The following is a 23165-nucleotide window of genomic DNA, read 5'->3' on the forward strand; positions in this document are numbered from 1 at the left end:
AAATATGATTTAGTTTTAAAGTGATCATTACAAACAAGCTAATAGAGTCAATAGAAAAGAAACATGTACTGTGATTTTTTTGTTTCTTTTGTATGTTCTTTCCTCCTATGGTATACCCCTATTGTCACTGTATTTGATTTTGGTACCTTGCCTCTTGTATATACATTTTTCTAATCTGAGGAGGGGAAGGGGAATAACAAAATGTTGAAACAAGGACACAGGATGACAAATTGCAACAATGATAGTCACAAGATACTATGTTGGCAAGTAATGTTACAACTTTGGGGGTGGGAAGAGTGGGGGAGGTGAGGGAAGGACTATAAAAAAAAAGGACTGAAACTCAGAAGGTCAAATTAATAAACTAATGCCTGATGTAAAATACACAGTAATGACTAGTAATCGTTTCAAAAAAACAAACTTTCTAATAAGATTGCCAACAGCTGTGGAGTAAGATCAGAGAAAGAAATGAAACCATCCAAAGCTGTATTTTACATTGAACTTATGTAACTGCTCTGTTGACTTTGTTAGTTGTAAAAGTAAAAAAAAAAATCTGGAGATACAGCTGATATGCTTGCTGTGCCTTGTGTGGATGGACTTTAAATTTGATTGAAATCTGATTTTTCCAAACCTTCCGAATATATTTCCTGAATGATTTTGAGACGATAGTATTTTTTTAGTACATTTTCACTGCTTAGAATAATGCAATAAACGAGTTCCATTCAAGAGTAACTCCCATTTGACTTAGAATTAATTTTTAGAACAATGAATTGTATCTTTGGAACATTTGTGCTTAAGTGATGAACTTTAAGTTTAGGTTGCCTATGCTGAAATAATATTTTAGAGAGAAAACTACTCTGCAATATTAATATCTTATATAATAATGTTTTATTTGTTAATCAATAGTAAATTTTGAAATCTGCTGTGTGCAAACCTTTGTACTCTAGAAAAAAGAAATATGACAAAAAAGTAAAGCTTTTTCATTCCAATTTTTGGGATTTAGTTCAGAAGACGGACATGCATATCCATGGAAAAAGTGCAGATGCTCAGGAAATTAGAGATTGCACTAAATAGGATCTATGTCTGCATTTATTAAGTCTCAAGTTTTAAAATAGAAATCATGTTTAAAGATCCCAGAAGCAATATGGTGAAAACTTGGATATAGTCATTTTCCTTTGTATGTGTCTTTTATAAGACTTAGCATCTCCTCCCATTAACAGATAGAGACTGTTGAGTTGACCATAGTCTTTGCTTGACTGGAAGACCCCTACAGTAGTGATCATGGTGCCAGCACTGATCTCTGAACTCAAAACATCTTGCTCCCCATCCTGTGAGCTGTGGCTCAAAGTAGCAGAGGGTTAGTCTTGAGCAAAAGATCTGAGGGATAACACTCAGGCCCTGAGTTCAAGTCCCATGACAGAGGTATACCAGGTATTACTTGAGGTATACCAGGTATTACTTGAGGTATACCAGGTATTACTTGAAATTTTACCCTTAATACTGATCATACTAATCATTTTTCTTCCATCACTGGAGGCATATTTCCCTTTTCTTGTGTCATTTAACAACTTACATGGACCATTAGACCCCTTCTTACTAAATACTGAAGAATTCTATATTAGATGACCACTAGTGGAAACTGTTCAAGAAATGTAAGATATACTCAACTCCTTCCCTATTGGCTGTGGCTTCTGTAACTTTCCATGTATGTATGTGTTTCTGTGAATGTGAGTGTGTGTAGTGATAAAGGTAAAAGAAATATGGACAGCCACAGCATGATCAAAGTGCTCCCATGAGCTAGAGGTTATTTGGAAGAGATTAAATATTTGAGACATAAACCTCACAACTTACAGCAAAATGAATTGTCAAGGAAGAAAAAATTTTATTGAAAGACCCCACACTCACTGGGATGCTTTCTTCAACGGGAGGGTACCCCAAGAACCAAGACTCCAAACCAGCAGATGCAATAAGCAAGTGGACTTTATTAGGCGTTTGCCCAAATGGGCTCCCTGTCCAAGGCAGACAGGAAGCCCCCAGCAGCGGTTACAGGCACTTTTAAAGACAAAAACCACAGGATTAGCATAAAACCCCAGGCTCCCCAGGATTGGCTCAGCTTAAAAACTATCATGTACTCCAGCCTGCGCGGGAAGTTTTGTAACATTTGTTGAAAACTGGTTGGTTCCCTAGGGGGAGGCTTCTCTGGAGGGGAGTCCACATAGTTACAGGCTTGCGATTGGTTGACATTTGACCTAGTTTGCTGGGCTCACCAGATGGTCCTTGTCTTGAGTCCCTTGCTGAGAGTTTCTAAAGAGGAATTTAGAAGAACATACTCTTTTGTTCTTTATCTATGTTTGCAGACCTTGTCCCTGGGCCTGCATCTGGACTTTGTAACTTTTTAACTTATTTCTGGGAGGGGAAGAGTTAGTGTTAGTGCAAGCAGGTTTACAGAAGCAGAATTAGCAGTTAGTAAATTGTAAAATGGACATAGCCCCAATTTCAATCTTTCATTCCCTCTTCTTGTCTTTGGACTAATTTTAATCTTAAAATTTAGGGTGTCTCTATATTATCTTGTGGGGTGTCAGTTGTTCTCAATGCTTGGTATTTGGATCTCAGAACTAATAGATGGACTGCCCTGATCTTTTTCTTTTACAAGTCTGTTGAGTATACAAGGTCCGATTGTAACAAAATTAACAGTACCAGGGCCCCTTACATTTTTTCCCACCAGTCCTGACTCCGTGTATCACAGTTAACTTAATTTTATACCAGCTGTACTTGTAAGCTCCAATTTTAAGACATACTCATACCATCTGCTACGTACTTAAACTTTCTGAGGTTTGTCTTAAAGACAATCCTTACTTTTTAAATCCTTTCTTATCCAAAAGGATACCAATTTTTCCCCAATTCCTTTCCCAAGGCTTTCTTACTCCCCCCTCTCCTTTTCAGTTTATTACTTCCATTGATAACACACTCAGGTTATTACCATACCAGAGCCAAACTAGGCTGTGACCATAGAGTGGATTTCCAGTCACTATGCACTGAAGTGCCTAAGACAAGCAAGCCAGTGATATCCTTGTCCCCAATATCCACTGTGGGAAGAGAGGGTTTCTGGATATCACCCAAAAGAATGTCCCACAAGATCTTAGATTTAGCAGCAGTCAACCAGGAAGCAGACTCAGGTGATGGAACCAGGCAGGAGTTCCTCCAGGTGGCTGTCAGGCCTTCGTTCCGCAAAAGCAGCCGCAGCAGCCGCAGCAGCAGGGTCTCTCAGTGGCTCCAAGGGACTGTCACACCTCATGCTGGGCTGTAAATTCCTACACAGACTGGTTAAGGATACATTGCATAGGCTTGTCAGGCTTTCATCCTGCTGGTTTTTAAGATCTTTAAACAATAGCTCAGGACAATTTACCAAAATCACAACTTTTTACTAACCAGATATTTTTGTAAATAGACACAGGAGGTTCAGAAGGCTTAGTCTTGTAACAGATGCAGTCTCCACACCTTGCACAACTACAACAGTTATCACTATTTTTTATGCCTTTTTAAAAATTATTTTATCTATTTCGCCTCATTTCTCCAAAACTGACTCTGGACCCTTGATCTTAAAAAGGGGGTAGAAGGGCAAAGGTCCATCTTCTGTAACTTTTTCAAGCTGACTTCAGGGGCATTGATCTTACCTAGCCAGGAACCTATAACCTTAGCTTATTTTACAAAGAGGCCATCAGGGTTAGATGTCATTAAGAACAATATTTTGACAACTGCACAGACCTTTTCTCCAGCTACAGCAGTGTAGCTTGTTTAGCACTCTGGTTTGCAAAAACATCCTCCTAGATGGCTTAGGAATGTGATCTCTAATGATCCCAACAATGCCTAAGTCACCTTTGCAGGCCTTTAGACAGATATCAATAGAAACACACTCTCTGTATTTTTCCTGAGCAGATGAACTTCATGTAACTAGTGTCAGCTCAATTAGAGCTGCCAATTAGAGGTTTTGGCACATAAAGGGGTTGAGATTTAAACTATTTCCCACAATTTACAACATTAGCTTTTTACTATCACAGAGGACTGGCAAGTTCCTGTCCCTTACAAGGTAGATAGTCATGAACATTAGGCATGCTTACAAACTCTTCCCATGACCTCCCGGCTCTGACCAGTTTTGAAGGGCCACACACAAATGACTCTAGGATCTGACATTTCTGCCATCCAAGCAGTGGCTTACTGCCTCTGGATGCTCCTCCATTGCTCTTGTCCCAGGAATGTCTTCTCCACATTGGGATAAATGTCTCATTGGCATTTCCCTCTAGCTGGTTGCTGGACTTGAACTCGGGCCTGAGCACTGTCCCTCAGCTCTCCAGCTCAAGGCTAGCACTCTGCCACTTTGAGTCCCAAAGCATCTCTGCTTGCTCTTTCAGCACTCTGCTGGCTGAGTAGAGTTTGCAGATCAATGAGTCCTACAAAAGGCCATTTTACTCCAATTAAAAGCAACAAGGTGGTCACCATAGAAGAAGTAGCTTTTAAGCATGCTCTTACCTGAAACTTATTAAGAGTCAAAGTTACATCTGACAAACTTGTAAGAATCCTCTGTGTTTTGCTCTGGACTTTGCTAGAAACTTAAAAAAACCTATAAGAGGCAAACTAGAATAGCAATTATTTTGGTAATCCTAATTTTTCCTTTGTGCACATTGAGGCCAATGTTAAGAACAATTTTATTTTTAAACTTTATATCCAGAAATCCATTTCTAATTTTAATGTTAACACATCCAAGGGGAAGTTTTAGCAATACTAATCAGATCATCACATCACTCATTTTAACCATCATGTTTTCAGTTTGTATCTGCAGGAAAAAGAGAGAGAACAAAGATGGCCACTCAGCCCCTTCTATGGAATGGGCACACATCCAATCTGACTCTTTAGGGTTAGATGAACTGCGTTTGTGCCAGCTTGCCCTCTTTTACCATGCGTGGATTCCTCCCAGGACCTATCCCACCATGCATGACCAGCTGGACTGCACTTCTGCTTATTTAACCCTTATCCCTAAAGATAGGTCTTCTGTTGGCTTCGAAGTTTTCCCTTTTTTATCTCTTGGTTCTCAAATGAAATACACAGTTTTAGACAGACAGAACAGGTAACATCTTTGACAGTGTTAAACTAACCTTTACATTTAAATTTTTAATATTTATCCCCAAATTTTAGCCAAGGGAATTAAATCCCGAACTGCCAATGCATTTTTGTTAAGCCAGATAACTTGATTACAGTATAAACAGTCTTATGCATTTTAAAACATTAGTTTAAAATACCAGATTTTCTAATTTGCAAGTTAAAGAATCTTTAAAAAGCCATTTAAAACAATGTGAAGATTTTTTAGAATTTTTGGTAATGTCCAAACCTCATAACCTTTTGAATTTTTAAAATTAAACTCACCCAATTGTTACAGCATGCTGACAATTTTTGTCTTTGAACACGTTTACAGACACACACAAAACACTCACACAGATCTTAAAGCGTGCAAAAATCAAAATCAGTCGTACGTACACCTTTTAGTTTTTAAACAAAAATTTAAGACAGTATTTCTTTTAAACTAGGTACCTTTGTTGGGCTTTATTTTCCCAGAGCTTGTTTGTCTAGCAAGGCAATTCACTAGTCTTTGAATCCCTTCTGTTGGAGGAGGGCTGGGGGAGGGGGTCACTTTAAACTAAACTGGCCAGATTTTTTTATCCAATTTCAGACAAGAGCACTTTACAAATTGTTACATTGTCAGGACTAGCTGAAAAAGTCCAAACCAGGCACACAGCCTTCTACACCCTCCCTGCTGGCAGCCTCCACAAGGAGAAAATGCAACCTGAGGCTTGAAGGGAACCCAACTAGCCCAGTAACCTTCCATGCCTCACAGGGAGGGTGGGCATAGCAGGTCTGTGACTGAGCCCAGCTGGAACTTTTATTCCCCCAGAGATATTCAATTAAATAACAAAAACACAGATAAACACAAAAACCAAGGATCCACATTTAAAACTGGTACCAATTCTAAAACAGAACTAGACAAGAACTGAAGGCTGAGTTGGGGACTAATGGGCCCCAGTTTATCCCTACCGGAACTCTGTGTGGCTCCCACTCAGCAAGCTGAATCCAGAGTCTGCTGAGTGAGCCTGCCACACTCACACAGAACTTCCCTGCCCCAGAAAACATAAAACAAACACACACACTAAAGTAAACAAGACAAACAAGTGGCCACAAAGACAAAATCAAGTCTCAGTGAATGGGGTGACATCTCACCATCCACCTCCGGAGGATTTTTCTCTTAGAATCCTGCAGACGTTGACCCAGGGGCCTTCCAAGGTGGAGGAGAATTCCCAGTCATCTTGGGGCAAGGGAATTTGGGGTCTGGGGGGGGGGCGCCTGGATCCTGGACGAGCCCCCAACTGAAAGACCCAAGACTCACTGGGGTGCTTCAATGGGAGGGCACCCCAAGAACCAAGACTCCAAACCAGCAGATGCAACAAGCAAGAGGAGTTTATTAGGCATTTGCGCAAACGGGCTCTCTGTCCAAGGCAGACTGGAAGCCTGAGCAGTGGTTACAGACACTTTTAAAGACAAAAACCACAGGATTAGCATAAAACCCCAGGCTCCCCAGGATTGGTTCAGCTTAAAAACTATCATATACTCCAACCTGCTTGGGAAGTTTTGTAACATTTGTTGAAAACTGGTTGGTTCCCTAGGGGGAGGCTTCTCTGGAGGGGAGTCCACATAGTTACAGGCTTGCGATTGGTTGACATTTGACCTAGTTTGCTGGGCTCACCAGATGGTCCTTGTCTTGAGTCCCTTGCTGAGAGTTTCTAAAGAGGAATTTAGAAGAACATACTCTTTTGTTCTTTATCTATGTTTGCAGATCTTGTCCCTGGGCCTGCATCTGGACTTTGTAACTTTTTAACTTATTTCTGGGAGGGGAAGAGTCAGTGTTAGCACAAGCAGGTTTACAGAAGCAGAATTAGCAGTTAGTAAATTGTAAAATGGACATAGCCCCAATTTCAATCTTTCATTATGACCTCCGAATGAGTATATCCAAAAACAAATAACTTCTGATTCTTTGTCAGATATAAATTTTTTTCTTAATCACAGAAAAATATATCATTACAAAACTAATGACAAAAGTTAGATTCAACAGTTTAGATACTAAATACATCATCAGAACTATAATGAAATAAAAAATAAAGTTAATGTGTGGCAATGAAATACATACTAAAATATATACACTGGAGGAATGGCTGTATTATTAACCTATAATATTGTTGTTATGCAATGTATACGTGTAAAAGTAAAAGAACCAAAATAAATTTAAGCATATAAAACTTTAGTGAAAACAGGAATACAAATATAGCCAATCTATTTTGAACGATATTCCTAAACAATTTAAAATGCCATAAAAAGTCAATATTGAGGTCTAGGAGTGACTGGACATTCTTGTAATCTCAGTTATTACTGGGCTGAAAATAGGAGGATCATGATTCAGTGCTAGTCTAGGAAAAAAGTTAGGGGCACTCTGTGTCCAAAACAACCTTGGTCAAGTGATCCACACTATAGTCCCAGTTATCTGAAAGACAAAAGGTAGGAAGATCACTGTCTGTTAGTACCAGATCAGCCCCATTCCTCAAGTCCTGGCACAAGTTGTGAAGTACTCATCAACCAAGCTTGAAGTCCTGAATTCAATATTATCACCAAAATAACTAGGTTTCAGGATGTTTCTCAAGATTAAAAGAAATCATTTAAAAACAACAATTTATTCAAACAAGAGATCTATGTTGAAAACTAAGCCCCTGAAGATATTAGTCAATGATCTCATGATATGATTATATATCAATAAAGTGACAACAAACACAAATAAAATGGCTATGTATCTATTTTAAAATAATATGTGCAATATAATGCCAATTACATAAAAAGAATTAGCTTTTCTCATAGAAAAAGCATTTAGAATTATATATAAGAAATGTTTATAGGGTTTATCACTATATGAGAACAAATTAGATTTCATAAAGCTCTCTTCAGGTGTTTTTAGATTTAATCCAGAATACCATTGCTAGTTTAAAATCTTCCACAGCTAATGACTAAATGAGAATTGTTCTGTTTCCCAAAACTAGTTTCTATTTTGCAACATTGTCAATGCAAGAGTCCATCAGAAGTTCATTATTTTAGTCAAGTGAAAAAAATGTAAGGAATATTTTATTTTCTTTCCCCTAATGTACTCTGATAACCTTACATAGATTATATTATTTAATTCATACAGTAACTCAATTATAATAAAGCAATATTGTTTTTTCCTTGACCAGTGAAGAAAATATAATTTACAAAGATATGCTCCTGGTCCACATGTTTGACTAGGTATGAGTAAAGCTTCTAGACTTGCCTACCTTTGGTTAAATAATTAGCTAAAGGAAATACAATAATAGAGAGATCTAAAACCTTGCTCTAAACAGGCAGACTTGAATTTAGATAATTATGTGGCTAACAAAATCCAAGAACTAGACTGATTTGTTTGTCATGTACACTTGTATCTACACAAATCTAAAAGTGGATAGAGTTTGTCACAAATTTAATATTATTCTTCTTCAAAAAAATATTCACAAGTAAGATATATGAAGTACTGATTACCTGATAGTCAAATGATTAAATTTGTTCAAATACATTTACCACAGTAAATTTGAAATTCGACTTGTCAATTAGAAGATAAAACAAAGCCAGCCCATCTCCTATTTTCACAAAGCTTCAACAGCTGCCAACAACTGGACATAGAACTGAAATACAGCAGGTCTCCAGTAGCATCCGAACATGGAAACATTTAAATTCTACAAGTAAAATTAAATGAGGGATGGATGTGTTAGGGTAGATTCCTTTAATTCCCAGAATTACTGAATGCAGGAAAATAAAAGTATACTTTCCTATTTAGAAAGTCTTATTTTGTAGGTAAAACAAAGAAACAAAACAAGGTTTCAAAGTTACTATCTCTCCTGACACTAATTTCTTGGTAATGAGATACACAGGAAGCTTCCCAAATCACTAATTTATTGCTTTTCCACATGAGTGTTTAGGAATTCATCTTGGGAGTTATATCTCATCAGCTTCCCTGGAGAATAGAGCTCCAAAATGAGAGTTGCAAAAGCTTGTCTGCAGAAATGTTATATACATATATGGAATTTTAAAGTAAATTAAATTTTGTGTGGGCATGCCAGTTAAATGGTACAGATAATGTTCTACTTGATTCCTACGTTCAATCACTTGTAGCCTCCCATCAAACCAGTTTTCTAATTGCTGAGGCATAAAAGCAACTAGAAAGTCAGATTAGAATCAATCAAAGCTCATAATAAGTAAAAATCTAACTCATTAAGAGGTATGCCATCAATTAAGACCTCCAGGTTATATGTTTGGCATAAAAGAAAAACACAAAAATAAAAACAAAAACAAAAAATTCCACTGGATTGGAAGTTTCAACATAATGATGCAGGTAATATTAAATTAATAAAATGCTAACATTTACTAAGGACTTTTCAGGGATTTCATTGATGACTTCTGTGTCCTTAAAATGATTTAAAAATGTGGAGTCTATTTAGATTCATTTAAAAGTTGAGAAAGTGGAGGTTCTATGGCTGTTTTTCCTGTTACCTGACAGCTGATAAATAGTAGACAAGAATTACATACAAGAAGCCACAACTGTCCAACACTGTACTACGCTACACTAATAATGGAAATAGGTGCAGAAGGTTAATAGAGGATATCAGACAAGGATTTCAAGTAGTTAGGAAAAAACATTTACATCACTATAAAATGATGGTATACATAAGGATGAAGAGCATTGTATATTCCTCACTAAATTGTGCTTGAAGATAAAATTTGAGGTTCCTGAGTTTATGAGAAATTGAATTGTGCTGAAGATAAAATCTGAGATTGCTGAGTTTATAACATGAGAAATTGAGACCGTCATCTATTGTTTGGTCATTACTTTTCATCTCCCCTGAGTCCTCTCTCTGAATTTATTGTGGCATGCAGTCTTCTCAACTCTACAAAATAACTCAGTGTAATGTGTATTTTGAGCAGACTTCATGGTTCTCAATGGAGAAGAAAATGCCAACAAAATAAAGCCTGCTAGTTTTATTGGACTATTTCTGATAACTGCAGATTTTAAAATACTTCTTAATTGTTTGTGGAGGTGGTAACATATTGGCAAATTTAAACCATAATTTCAGGCGATGGTTCCTGTGACAGAAATTTGTTGATTAATCCAGTCGTGCCACAGGCACTTGAAACACAGGGATTGTAGTTGCATACCATTCCTAATTTAAAAGTCTCAAATGTTGTGGTGAGAAGTTAATTTTACTATTTCCTAAGCCTGCTGGAAAATCCACTTATAAGCATGCTGATTGATTGAGGCCAAGGCCATGACCATTAACTAGTGGTATCTTAGGCTCTGGTGTCTTGTCAGCTCTAATTAAAAGCTTCCCTGTGGAGGTTTTGTTGACAGAAATACATGTAATTCAGTTGCACTTTACCACGGAAGGTGAGCTTCCTGGGTACAAAAGCATTTTATTTTATTTATTTATTTTTAAAGAATGGTCAAATTCTTTTTTTTCTCAGATTGTAATCATGTCAGCTCGGAACCAATATAACGCATGACTTTCTAGGAGCCAGAGTTGTTTCTATTGTACCCTTATGCAGTTTACAAAAAAGAAAGAAAGAAAATTTCCTGTAAATACTTTTAAAGTAAAGTAAAATATATAAAAAGTAATTCCTATGGATTCCACTCAGCTTCAAGAAGATAATACTTGTGTCACACACACACACAAAAATCATGTTTGCCTGACAAATACTTCAATACTTCCCTTCCATCTTTTGTGTTAATCTGCCCAGATCATTCAACAAACACATAACATAGATTATTAAAAATTGATGGTAAAAATCCTCAAAATGTCACCAACATTATATGACTAAATGTCATTTAGGTGACTCATACAGAGATATTCTTAACCAGTGACAGATAAGGCAGCCCCCTACCCAACCCCAAGAACCGCCTCCTAAAAAGGAACTAATAGAAAGCAATACAGACATTCTTATGAAGAGATGAATTGTCTTTTTTTTTAAGTCATTATTCAGATGCAGGCGTTTTAAAGAATTGTCTAAAAGCCCTTGAGTCAAATGCTTTGTGCAGCATTCAGTATGTGAGAGTCTAGCTAATGGAAAAAGCAGGCGGTGGAAAGAACTTTCAGTTGTCAAGCTGAAGAGTGCTTTAGAGAAGATTGTCATTTCAGACTTTATTGTCAGCAATGAAGGATTCCGAATGCAGCTGAAACCAGAATTCTGATCGTGGTATGTTGAAAAGTGCATCCGTCTAGGAAATCTATATTACTTTGCTATTGTCTTACACAGATATACAAAAGCCCATTAAGGATAAGTGATATTGAAATTTCAGAATTATGAATGAATGTGATTTTGAAATTTTAGAAGTACATGTTTTGAAAAATAAGAAATACTGTAATCTAAAAATATGATTGTTAAGCATCAGTGTTTATCTTGCATTCGAAACAATTTCTACCTCTCTGAAGTTGTGACTGTTTTATTTTAATGTGCTTAGTTATAGACTCCATGGAAATAGTTACTCACAAATTATACTCAACTAATTGTTAAATATTTTTTAAAAGTATATGTTGGACTCCATGGAAATAGTTATTTCCAAATTACATTCTTAATTAATAGTTAATTGTTTGTTAAAGGGTATGTCTTAAGTGTGCATAAGAAATTATTTCATGCAAGATTATTTTTGTTAAATACTAATCTGAAAAGTTGAAAGTCTGAGAAAAATATTGAATTTAAAGAAGTTTGTCTCAGGATTACATGTTAAAACTAAAGAATGGTATGAATTTCACTGGCATATTAGCAGAGAAAAAATGTTTTCAACATGCTGTCTTTATTTCTCATGGCTTTAAAAAAATGTAATTGTGTCCCTGTTGTTATTTTTATTCTTTGTTTAATAATGCCAAGTGATTCCACTTGGAGAAGTTTCACTTTCTACATCTGCATTAAAATGGATTGTCATTGATATGGAAATAAGTGTTCTTTTCCTGAGGAAAAATAAGTACTCAAAGATCTCTTCTATAGATCTTAAATGTAAAATCAAAGAATAAGAAATTTATATTCCCATATATCCTCTGCATGTTACTTCTCAGGGCTATTTAGAGGTCATGGATTAAAGTATGTTTTATTTAAAATCCAATAGGCAACTATAGTCAGTAGTCCATCATTGACAATTCTACAGAAGAAGGTTTGGCTTTACATGATCTTTCTTAGATAAATCAGAGAACCTATGATTTACAAATGAAAGTGGGGTGGGGAAGGAATAGAATACCTAAGAAACAGTCCTCCATATATTTAAATTATGTAAATCCCATCAGTATTTGTACACTATTCACTGTTTTTATTCTTCACATGGATGCATATCATGTTCCATGGTGTTGAGTATTTTCTGTCCAGTATGCAGGCCAGATAGCTCAGGTGCTATAGGTGAGTTCTGAGCTCTTATCTTCAGTGATTAATTTTCTGTCTTCTTTGATGCTCAGTGAAATAGCTCTATTTCATAAGATACTCCATATGTGAAAAACTAATACCATTTCAATATAATAAATAAAATCATTTTAAGAAAAAAACTATCTCAGAGGCAAAAGGTCTGGTAAAATCATTTAGATGAATTAATGGTTTAAAACAACTTGCAAAAATAAAAATAATTGCAATGTTTCTATACTCACTTAATTCACTTAATAATCTAATAGTAGCTTCACATTTGAGGACTCTTTAAAGTACATGCTGCATAATTATATTTTATATTATGAGAAATATGTATGTTTAGTTATCTGAAAAGAACCACTCATAAACATAACTATCACTAATCATTAAACTATAAAAAATGCTCCTGGTATTTTTTTGTCAATAAAATTAGAGATTACATTCAATGACATTTAAGACTGAAATCTCACTTTGTAAGAAATTTTGGCTGCATCAACATTTATAAAAAAATACGTGTGCTTCTTTTTCTAAGCAGATACCTGATAACAGTGGTTGTCAAAGTAGTGAATATCCAAATTCTCTGTAGGGTGTTATAAAAACAAATGACTAATCTCTACTTTCAGAGTGCTTGATAACAACAGGTCCAGTTGAGGCTACAAAATGTGTGTTCTTTCCACATGCCCAGGTGATTTGTCCCTCTTGGTGCAAGATTTGAGAACTACTGCCTTAATCTTCCCTAGTATCAGCCCATCATCTGCCAGACTCTGGACATATATTGTCTGGACATACATTGGACATACATTGTGTGGATATATATTGATGGATCAAACAGGTCAAGTACTCACACCTGCAAAGCTTGTAATTCAATGGAAGTATCGTAGAATGGATATGTAAGCTGATATATAAATATCTATTGGCAATGTTTCATAAGTGGGTGCTGCATGGTTTAAGGTTGTTTTCCAAGTGATCAGGGAGACATTTTCTGAGAAGATGGGATTACAGGAGGGAGCTGAAATCTGAGAAATCAGTGTAGGGAAGAAAGGAGAAAGAGATACCAGGGAAGAAGAGCATCTCTGTGAGGCCCTGGTAGGCCCTGGTAAAGGCTATGTGTTTGGGAAACTGACATATGGCCTTTGGAATTCAGGTGCACAATCCCTGAACATCCAGACCACCTAAGAAGAGAGGAGAGAAATAAGAAAGCCATAGTGCTACAGGGACCAATGGAGGGGGACATCTTACAGAGTTGTCAGTCTAAGGGATTTTGAAAAAAACCAAAAACATGTTCCTGTAAGGTCACTCTGCCCCTCTGAATGAAAGTGGTATGACCTAGCAGCAGTCCAGTGAAGATAGTTTGGTGAATAATGGCAGCAGGTGGAGAAATGTAGCAGACAGTTTCCAAACTCAAAATGCAGGAAACTACAGGTATCTAAACAGAGGTTAGTTGTAAAAACTACCAATGAGATTTATGTACTAGATATTCATTGGTGCCATGGAAATTAGTTTAAAACAGGTTATAAAGCCAAATTAAACTCTGTGTGGGTATGTGTGAGAGAGAGCAAAAGAGAGCAAATTCAATAACAGTAGTGAGAGCACAGTGATTTTAAAATTTCTTTCATTTTTGTTTTCTGCAATTTGAAAAAAAGTATAGTATTATAAAACTTATAAATTCAGGTATTTCATTGGCATTGGGAAGACAATCACAAGTTGAATCACTATTTGTGTGTATTTATGTAGATACACTTGTACTTGGCAATATATAAGATAGAGTGAATGAATGTAAATATCTTTCCGGTCCTCAAAATATATGCTGGAATTTGGTGACCATCTTAGTAGGGACTTTAAAGGAATGGAACTTAAAAATTGACATAATTCAAATCAACTTCGCTAAGCAGGCACACTTTTTATCCCAGCTATACAGAATTGTGTAATTGAGAGGATCACAGCTACAGGCCAGCCCAAGGGGGAAAAATACATAAGCTTCCATCTTAAAACACTTGGCATAGTGGTTCCCACCTGTTGTCCTACCTATGACCTGAAAATGTAAATAGGAGGATCATGGTTCAGGCTGCGTTAGGTAAAGACAAGCCTTTACCTAGGCAGAGAAAATAGGCTGGAAGTATCGCTCAAGTGACAGAGCACCATCTTTCAAAGGCCTCAGTACTCCCCCCCAAAATTAAATAACCAGAGTAAAAAGAGCTGGAGGCATAGCTTAGGCGATGAAGCACTTTTCTAGTCATGCAACACCTGAGTTCAGACCTCAGTAACAACAAAAATTATTGCTCCAGAAGAGTTATACTCTCTATTATTTGTCAGTCCTTCCCAGTGACAGAAGCTCCTATCACAAGACACCATCAATAGGTCTTGAATCCATTTGCCTTTTTACTTTGCCCAGGGGCATATTGTTTATTCAGTTTCTTCTGTCTAGGAATGCTTGACTCCGTCTTCTATTTATTTGTTAGGATTCAAGTCACTTCTTACTCACTTGAGAATGATTTTTTTGTCATTAATAGGATAGTCACTTCCTCTTTGCTACCACAGACCTTGTACTCCACTCTCTGCCCACATGCCATAAATCAGACCAAATTGTAATTATGTGTGCTCCAACCTCCCTCCATGACTAAATTACTCTCTCTTGAAGTAGGCATGTTGGGGAATATTTTTCTTTGTAATTACCTCAGCACCTGGTGCAGAGACTGACTCATAACAAGAATTCAAGATAAACTTGTTTAATGAGAAAGGCAAATGCATAATGAAAAACACCACAACTTTAGATGAACTGCAGTTTTTAGTGTGGATTTAAGAGCAAAGAATATGATACAGATGAAAAGCAAATTTACTTTAAGAACAGGTAAACTTTGGGTTAATTTTACCTCTAGAAACTGTAGATAATTCAAGAGGTTAAGAGAGCTGCAAACAAAAATATCTGTTATGTCATTATGAATGATTCACTTAGGCCTACTTACTTGCTCAATGATAAACAGGGGCTGGCAGATATCTCTTATATATGGACTATGATATCTTTGAACCATCTCAGGAATGGTTTATCTTGTTCATGTGGTATTTGTTTTATTTTTAATATGTTTTTATTATAAAAATACTGTACAAAGGGGTTACAGTTACATGAGTAAGGTAATAAGTACCTTTCCTATGGAGCATTGTTGCCTCCTTCTTTGTTTTTTCTTACCACCTCTTCCCTCCCCATCTCCCCAACTCCTCCCTCCATCCCCTCCTTCCCCCCGCCCCCCACAAGTTGTAAAGTGCATTTTCAACATAGTGTCTCCTACATCTCATTGTTACAATGGGTCTACCTGTATCTTTATTTCAGCATTTTGTTATTTCTCTTCCCCTCCCCAAATTAGAAAAATGTATATACAAGATGCAGGGCACCGACATCAAATACAGTGAAAACTGGGGTTATACCATGGGGGAAGAACATACAAGAGAAACAAAAAAAATCACAATACATTTTAAATACCTTTGTTTTAATTTTTTTGAGTGGCTTCAGTATTAATTTCCATAATGGTTTGGAATAATTTGTATTTCTACCAGCCATATATAATGATTCTTTTTTCTGTGCATTCTTTTCTTTTCTTTTTTTTTTTTTTGGTTGGTTGTGTGGCTTGAATTCTGGACCTGGGCGCTGTCCCTGAGTTCTGCAGCTCAAGGCAATCACTCAACCACTTGAGCCACAGTACCACTTTCTTTCTGTGCATTCTTACCAGAGTGTAGGGGTTCTTGTTTGTTTTATTCGATCAACTATCAATAGAGTGAAGAAGTTGAACTGTTTTGTGGATTTATTGACTATACGTACTACCTTTGATAACTGTCTGACTTCATTTGATCATTTATTAATTGCATTATTTGCTCTTTGATGTTTAATTTTCCAGGTTCTTTACGTATTGTGGATGAATGCTTGCCAGTGATTTTCTTGCAGTGGCAATTGTTTACTTTTCTGTGCAGAAACTTCTCTTTTTTTCCTTTCTATACTTATATTTATATGTTCTTCATGATTTTTATGTTTTTACACACTAAAATTATCACAGTAAGAATTCATTTTTAATTTTTGTTTATTGTTAGAGATACTGGAGTTTGAACTCAGGGCCTTATGCATGCTGAGCTTGTTTGCTTGTCTAGTTTTCTAAGGGTTGAATCATCCCTCAAGATTGGCTGTCTGCTATTTGTTGTTTTGGAGATAGAATTTAGTGTATTTATCTATCTGCAGTGGCCTCAAATTTCCATTCTCTGGATCTCAGCCTCCTGAGTAGCTAGGATATCAAGTATGAGCTACCAACATCAGCTTCGTTTTAATCTTTTCCTTAGGCCCTATCATGATACTCCTATTGCTCCTCCTGCTTGCAAAACACAATTTGGTGGATTTCACAGAATCTTCTTAATTTGATGAAATCCCATTCATCAATCATGCTATTATTTCCTGACCTATTGTAATTCTGTTCAGAAATTCATTGCCTATGCCTATGCCTTGACATATTTTCCCTGCCTTTCAATAAAATGAACTTTGTTTAGGAAAAAAATCACAAGGGGTTGAATAGCTAAAAATAAATAGGGTTTTCTTTTTAAGAATTAGCAAACAGAGATCATGTACAGTATGAGCACCGACATTATCTATAGATGCGCCGTGTATCCCCTGGAGATGTCACTGCAAAGCAGGAGTTCAAGAATATAAGGACTTACTTATGTGCTTAGAATATTTGTGTGTTTGCATGTGTTGTTAGTCCCAGTTAGACAAACAATTCTTCATTTGATCTCAAGAAGATAAGCAGGGTTCTACCTTTCCTGTAATATTTATTTTGTCATGACAGCTTCAAGTTCATCAGAAGTTACTGGCATATTTGACACTGAAGTAGAATGGTTTCATTAATAAGTTTTTTAAGCAGCCATCAGGGAAAAGAATACGAGTGGGACTGGTTCTGCAGTAACTGCTATTCTTGTGGAGGCTGCACTTTTACCTCTGTCATCTCTGTCTGATAGGGCCTCAGAGTGATACAGGGTCAGAACAGGTTGGCAGGAAGAAAAGCTTTTAGTAGAAAAGAGTAGCATTAACTGAACACTTTTAGAATACCCTTTTAAAAGAACCACTGCTAATACCATATCCTCCTAGTCATCATTGCTTAATGCAATTGCCCATGTTCTGCATGAAACAATCTTCTTTGCAAAAGGGTTTTTTATTGGAAACTTAAAATCCCTTGGCTTTTATAGTCTCTGAAAAATCAATCACTACACTCCTTTAACCCACAGATGATTATGTGTTTTATTACTCCATGGTGGCTTTTTATAGCAAGAGGCTAACAAGCAACATCAAATGTAATTTCACTAGAAAGTACAGTGTTTATTTTATTTAAACTTTTCTACTGAGAATTCCCTCTGGGGGCATGAACCTAATGCCAAGGGAAAAAAAAACTTGTGTGTTTGTTGCTACCTTCCACTATGTGTTCTACGTGTATATGTATGTGTGTCTCCACCTCTTCCCATGTCTTATAGAAGAATTATGGAAAGAAAACAATAATGAAAACTGTACACATTGAATCAGTTAGGGAGGCTGAGCTGTTATGGTTTTAAGGATCATAGGTGTTAGGAATGAATCATTGAGTGCATTTAATAACATACCCAGTCAACATGTCTAACCTGTGAATCTTTATAATTGGTACAGGATAGGTACTATGTATTGTACAAGCTACAAAGTTAGGCTTCTGTCTTCATTGATATACATAATCAAAGGTCTTGAAATTTCCTAATTGTTGAACTACTCATGCAAAGTCAACTGGCTCATAAATGTCCAAAAATTTTACAATCATTTCTTGTGAGTTGTTTACAGGCTTTCTCTGGGCAAAAACCTCATGGTAAAGAAAGACATTCAGAGAAAAGTTTGTCAAAGTCTTCATGCCCAGGAATCCTCTAGAGGTCTCAGGAATAAGGAAACAGCAATTGTTTCCTTTCTTACCACTAATAACTTGGAGGCGTGGAAATACAACTCTAGGAAATGTGGTTTTTGACACAATTTGTTCTCATCTTCGCCAAACCCAGAGAGGAAACAGGTAGAATTTAACCTACCTTTGAAAGTAGCTACAATCACTTCTAAAAACAGCACTGAATTTAGAGCAGCCTCAAAAGTTTTCCTAAAATGGAACACATATCTAAAAGCAAAATACTTAAATATATGTTATTTATTTAATATTATTTTTTGTCTAAGATACTTAATTTTTTATAAGTATGGTTTATATCTTCTCTAAACACTCTATGCAACTTCTAAGTCCTAGGAATATTGTCTATAAACCAATCACAATAAGCACAAGGTCTGCTCTGCTTTCTAGGATTTCTCATTCTGACACGGAAGAGCAAAGGTACTGTATATCAATTGTTGGCCATTGGCCAGAGAATGAGAATTAGTTATTTACCTAGAACTGAAATAGTGCTTGATAGATTTGGATTTGCCCTGAGGCTCCATAATGAAGGAGACTATTCACCACTGTCTTGTGGGAGCTGTTAAGCTGAGATGTGTTCTTTCTGCTTCATCTCACTCTGGAATGAAGGCTGATAGATGCTTTTGCTTCAGCATTTGTGGCCTTTTCTGTTTCTTTTAGTTTTACTTTGAGTTTCTTTTCAGGTGCTGTTCTACCTATATGCTGCCTGCTTTGTAGAACTTAGCTCTTTAGTAAAACTACATATGGTTAGCTCAAGCTATCACAATAATTTCCAATGTTTAACTACTTGTGCTTTGTTTCTTGAGATATGTAGTTTAAATGTTTATTATAGTCCAAATAGCCTTGTTGTTATTTATTGATTTTCTTCTGCATTACTGGGGTTTGAACTTGAGGCATCATGTTTGCTCAACTTCTTTCTTGGCTGGTGATCTATCACTTGAGCCACATTCCCAGCCCAGCTTTTTCCTGATTAGTTGGAGATAGAATTTCATTCTGCTCTATTGGCTGTGAATCATAATTCCCCCACCTAACTATGATTATAGGAGCGATTCACCTAGCTCACAGAGTTTCTTTTAATAAAATAGGTATCAGGTAATACCTTATAGTCTGCATCTTGTTTTAATACAGCCTCCTCACTTAATAATTACAGCAATAAATATAGTCTGCTACCTGCTTACTAATCATTTAAATATATCAAACCATTTAGTTTCCTGGCTAGACTATGAGACCATATCTGTCTTGCTCCATCTTTTTTCATCCATGCCTAAAATAGTTACATAGGCCAGAGAAATATTAAATCAAATGTTTTCTTTTTTCTTTTTTAAGCAAGTACTTAATTCTCCATTTTTTTTGCTACTTTATGAATGAAAAAAAAACAATGGACATAGAACTCAGGAGATTGTAAATCTAGGTAGTCAGGAAAAGCAGAGGCAGAGTTAAAAATCCAAGTCTAAGACTATGAATTTAATACTAGCCTACTTCTGGCCCTGATAAGGGGAAAGAGCTAAGATAAGGAAAAAAGCAAAATTCTCAGCACATAGGTGCTTAAAAATATCTTAATCAACTTTCAGTGTGAAGAGCTTTGTACTAGCATCCTTTTTATTCAGATTACCATTCAGCTCTTTATCACTCTATGAATCAGAAAGTGTATGAGACTGAGTAACATTCAAAACAAGTGTTAATGACAGAAACCTCTCTGTCTAACACACACACAGTACTTGCTAAAGACTAGATCTACGTATGCGTGTGAATTTTTGCTTTGTAAGTTGATGCAGGTTGAAAAACTCAATTATCGTAACCTATCATTCTTTGGATCAGATTGCTTCTATTCTCATTTACTAATTTACTTTATGACTTTTCTCAAAAGCAGGTCAGTGGGCAGCTCCAGAGACAATACTGTCTAAGGGATAAACATGGTTTTAATGACCTTTAAATCTCTTCATAGAAATACAACCTCATGTTTGGCTAACAGGGATGTGTTATCAAAGATTCACATCCATTAATCAATAACCAAAGTATAATATTTTTCAACTTTCAAAGCTATTGTCCTTACCACTTTGTCCTTATGTTTTTATTTGTAATTGGAATGATATATTATCTATGATTTTGCCAGCTTTAAATATTACAGTCATTAAATGGATATATAACTTATATAGCCTAAAGGAGATGAGCTAGTCTAGCTCTGGACCAGGACAGGAACATTAAATCTTTCAGGTACACAGCTTTTGTCCTGACTTTCTTCTTCCTCCTCTTGTTTTATAGCCCTCAGGGGCTAGAACTCAATTGCTCAATGGCAGATGGCCTAAGCACTGCCAACTGGCCTGCTTTTTTGTCCTCAAAATTCTAGCCACTTCCTCTCATCTTACTCTTTGCCAAGGGAAATACAAAATAAACTCAGATTTGATTTAAGCTAAGAAGTGAATAGCTTCCTATAGTTATGTGATTACCAAAGCATAGTCGTTGAACAGGTTTTAAGATGCAGAGGAACAACTTAAGTATTTTAGTGGCAACACTCTTCTTGCAGTGTGTTTTAGAAAATGTTTAACCAGCACCTTAATTTTGCTATTGCTACTTTGGATAAATGGCTTTATAAAAAAGACTATTATCAAATATCTATCTACATACAAATATGCATGCATGTGTATGCAAAGTTAGAAAGCATATATGTATATGTTTGTATATACACATATATGTGCAGATATAGATATGGCTATAGAACTAGATAAATATATAGATGATGATAGATATGGATAGAAGAATTAAATAGGTATATTAACCAGATAGAATTGATGGGAAGCAAGAGCATATGGTATCCTGTCTAATTATTTCTCAGGTGATGATCACCACTTATCAGTACCTAGTGTGCATCTGCCACTCACACTACTTATTTTTAATATATATCAAGCACAATCTTCACAATTTTACAAGAAATTGGATAGGCCTTATTACTACCATCTATCTTTGCTTATTAGTAAATAATATTGTAAACATGTCAGCCCTATCCAACATAATCTCTAGAGTCACTGCAATCCCCATCAAAATATCAGTAATATGCTTAATAAGGAGTGAAAATAAGCAATCCTAATATTTGAATAGAATCACCAAAGTACTCCAATACTAAGAATAACCTTAACCCTAAAAAGAATGAAGTTGGAGGCTTTTCAGTAGCTGACTTCAAAATATACTAGAAAGCTGTTATGACCAAAACATCATACTACTGGCATCAAAAGAGATATCCAGAATAAAACACAGAATAGAGAGCCTATAAATAAATCCATATATTTATAGCTAACTCATTTTCCACATAGTTCTGAGAATATACAATAGGAAAGGACAGTCTTTTCTACAGTGTTAGATAGACTGGATATATTCATGCAGCAAAATAAAATCAGCCCCTTGTCCCACGCCATACATAAATTCAACTCCATATTGAAGAATAAAACATGAAATCTGATTATATGAAATCATTAGAATGGTATACAGGAGAAAAGCTTTGGGATGAGTAGTGATTGCAATGAATGGAATGGGCAGTGGTTTTATTTTAAATATGCATCATAAACAAAAATACAAACTCCAAACAGACAAAGTACAGTATATCAAAGTATTAAACTTCTGAACAGTAAAGGAAGCAAGCAATCAAGTGAGGATCCAACCTATAGGAAGGAACAAAGTATTTACAAAGTACATATATTCTCCATAATATATAAGGAATGCAAACATTGAGTTTGAAATTCATAGTCAGGGAATATAATATTACTTTAAAATAAGCAAAAGAGCACAATGATCTGGCACATAATTATGGCTCACACCTGTAATTCTAGCTACGAAGAAGCCTGAGATCTTGAGGACTATTGTGTGAAACTATACTAGGTATAAAAACCCATGAGATTCCATCTTCAGTTGCACATTAAAAGAGTCAATTGTATTATACAGGAATTTTACATTAATTCACTGTTTTACAAAAGGTAATTAAACCATAACCAAATTATTTGCGCAGAATAACATAAAGTAAGTGAATGGATAAAAAATATGTGGTATATATACACAATGGAATTCTATGCCTCCCTCAGAAAGAATGATATTGCCCCATTTGTTAGGAAATGGAAAGACTTGGAAAAAATTATATTAAGTGAAGTAAGCCAGGCTCAAAGAAACATAGGTCCCATGGTTTTCCTTATTTGCAATAACTAGTATATGTCTGAGACAAGCAAAAAAGGTCAGATAAGTCGATGTTAGGTGAAATGAACCCCAAGATAAGTATTCAAATGTTTTTTTTCTTTCATGCAACTGTTTCTAACATATTTATAAGATGATTTCTTTGTTGCTTTGTATGTCCCTCCCCCATGGTATAACTCCTGTTTTCATGATATTTGATGTTGGTATAATTAGTGGAGGAGAAGGGCAAAAACAAACCATTTAAGTAGGGATACAGGTGGACTCATTGCAACAATGAGATGTACAGGTCTTTATGTCGAAAAACAAACTTTACAACGTTGGCATGGGGGGAGGAAGAGGGAGGGATGGGAAGGGATGGTAAAGGGAAACAAAGGAGGAGGCAACAATGCTTGACAAGAAGTGTACTCATTACCTTGCCCATGTAATTGTAACCCCTCTGTACGGTATTTTCATAATAAAAAATTAAAAAAGAATAACATAAAGTAGGAATAAAAAGAGGTAAGTTTTTATCTGAAG

At 35.9% G+C, this 23165-nt stretch overlaps 1 protein-coding gene across 2 annotated transcripts in view; it reads left to right on the plus strand.

Annotated features, from left to right (window-relative positions):
* Positions 1 to 23165, plus strand: part of Ano3 (anoctamin 3) — a 221679-nt gene that overhangs the window by 83990 nt on the left and 114524 nt on the right. The window contains exon 1 of one of the 2 annotated variants that reach the window (XM_013019568.1): positions 11206 to 11343. The exons of the other annotated variant lie outside the window; for it this stretch is intronic. The gene's annotated coding sequence lies outside the window, so the exon portion shown is untranslated. Of the gene's footprint in view, positions 1 to 11205; positions 11344 to 23165 lie in introns of those variants that run through there. 2 annotated transcript variants of the gene reach the window in all.

The sequence above is a fragment of the Dipodomys ordii genome, unplaced genomic scaffold, assembly GCF_000151885.1.
Source record: "Dipodomys ordii isolate 6190 unplaced genomic scaffold, Dord_2.0 Scaffold46, whole genome shotgun sequence".
NCBI lineage: Eukaryota > Metazoa > Chordata > Mammalia > Rodentia > Heteromyidae > Dipodomys > Dipodomys ordii.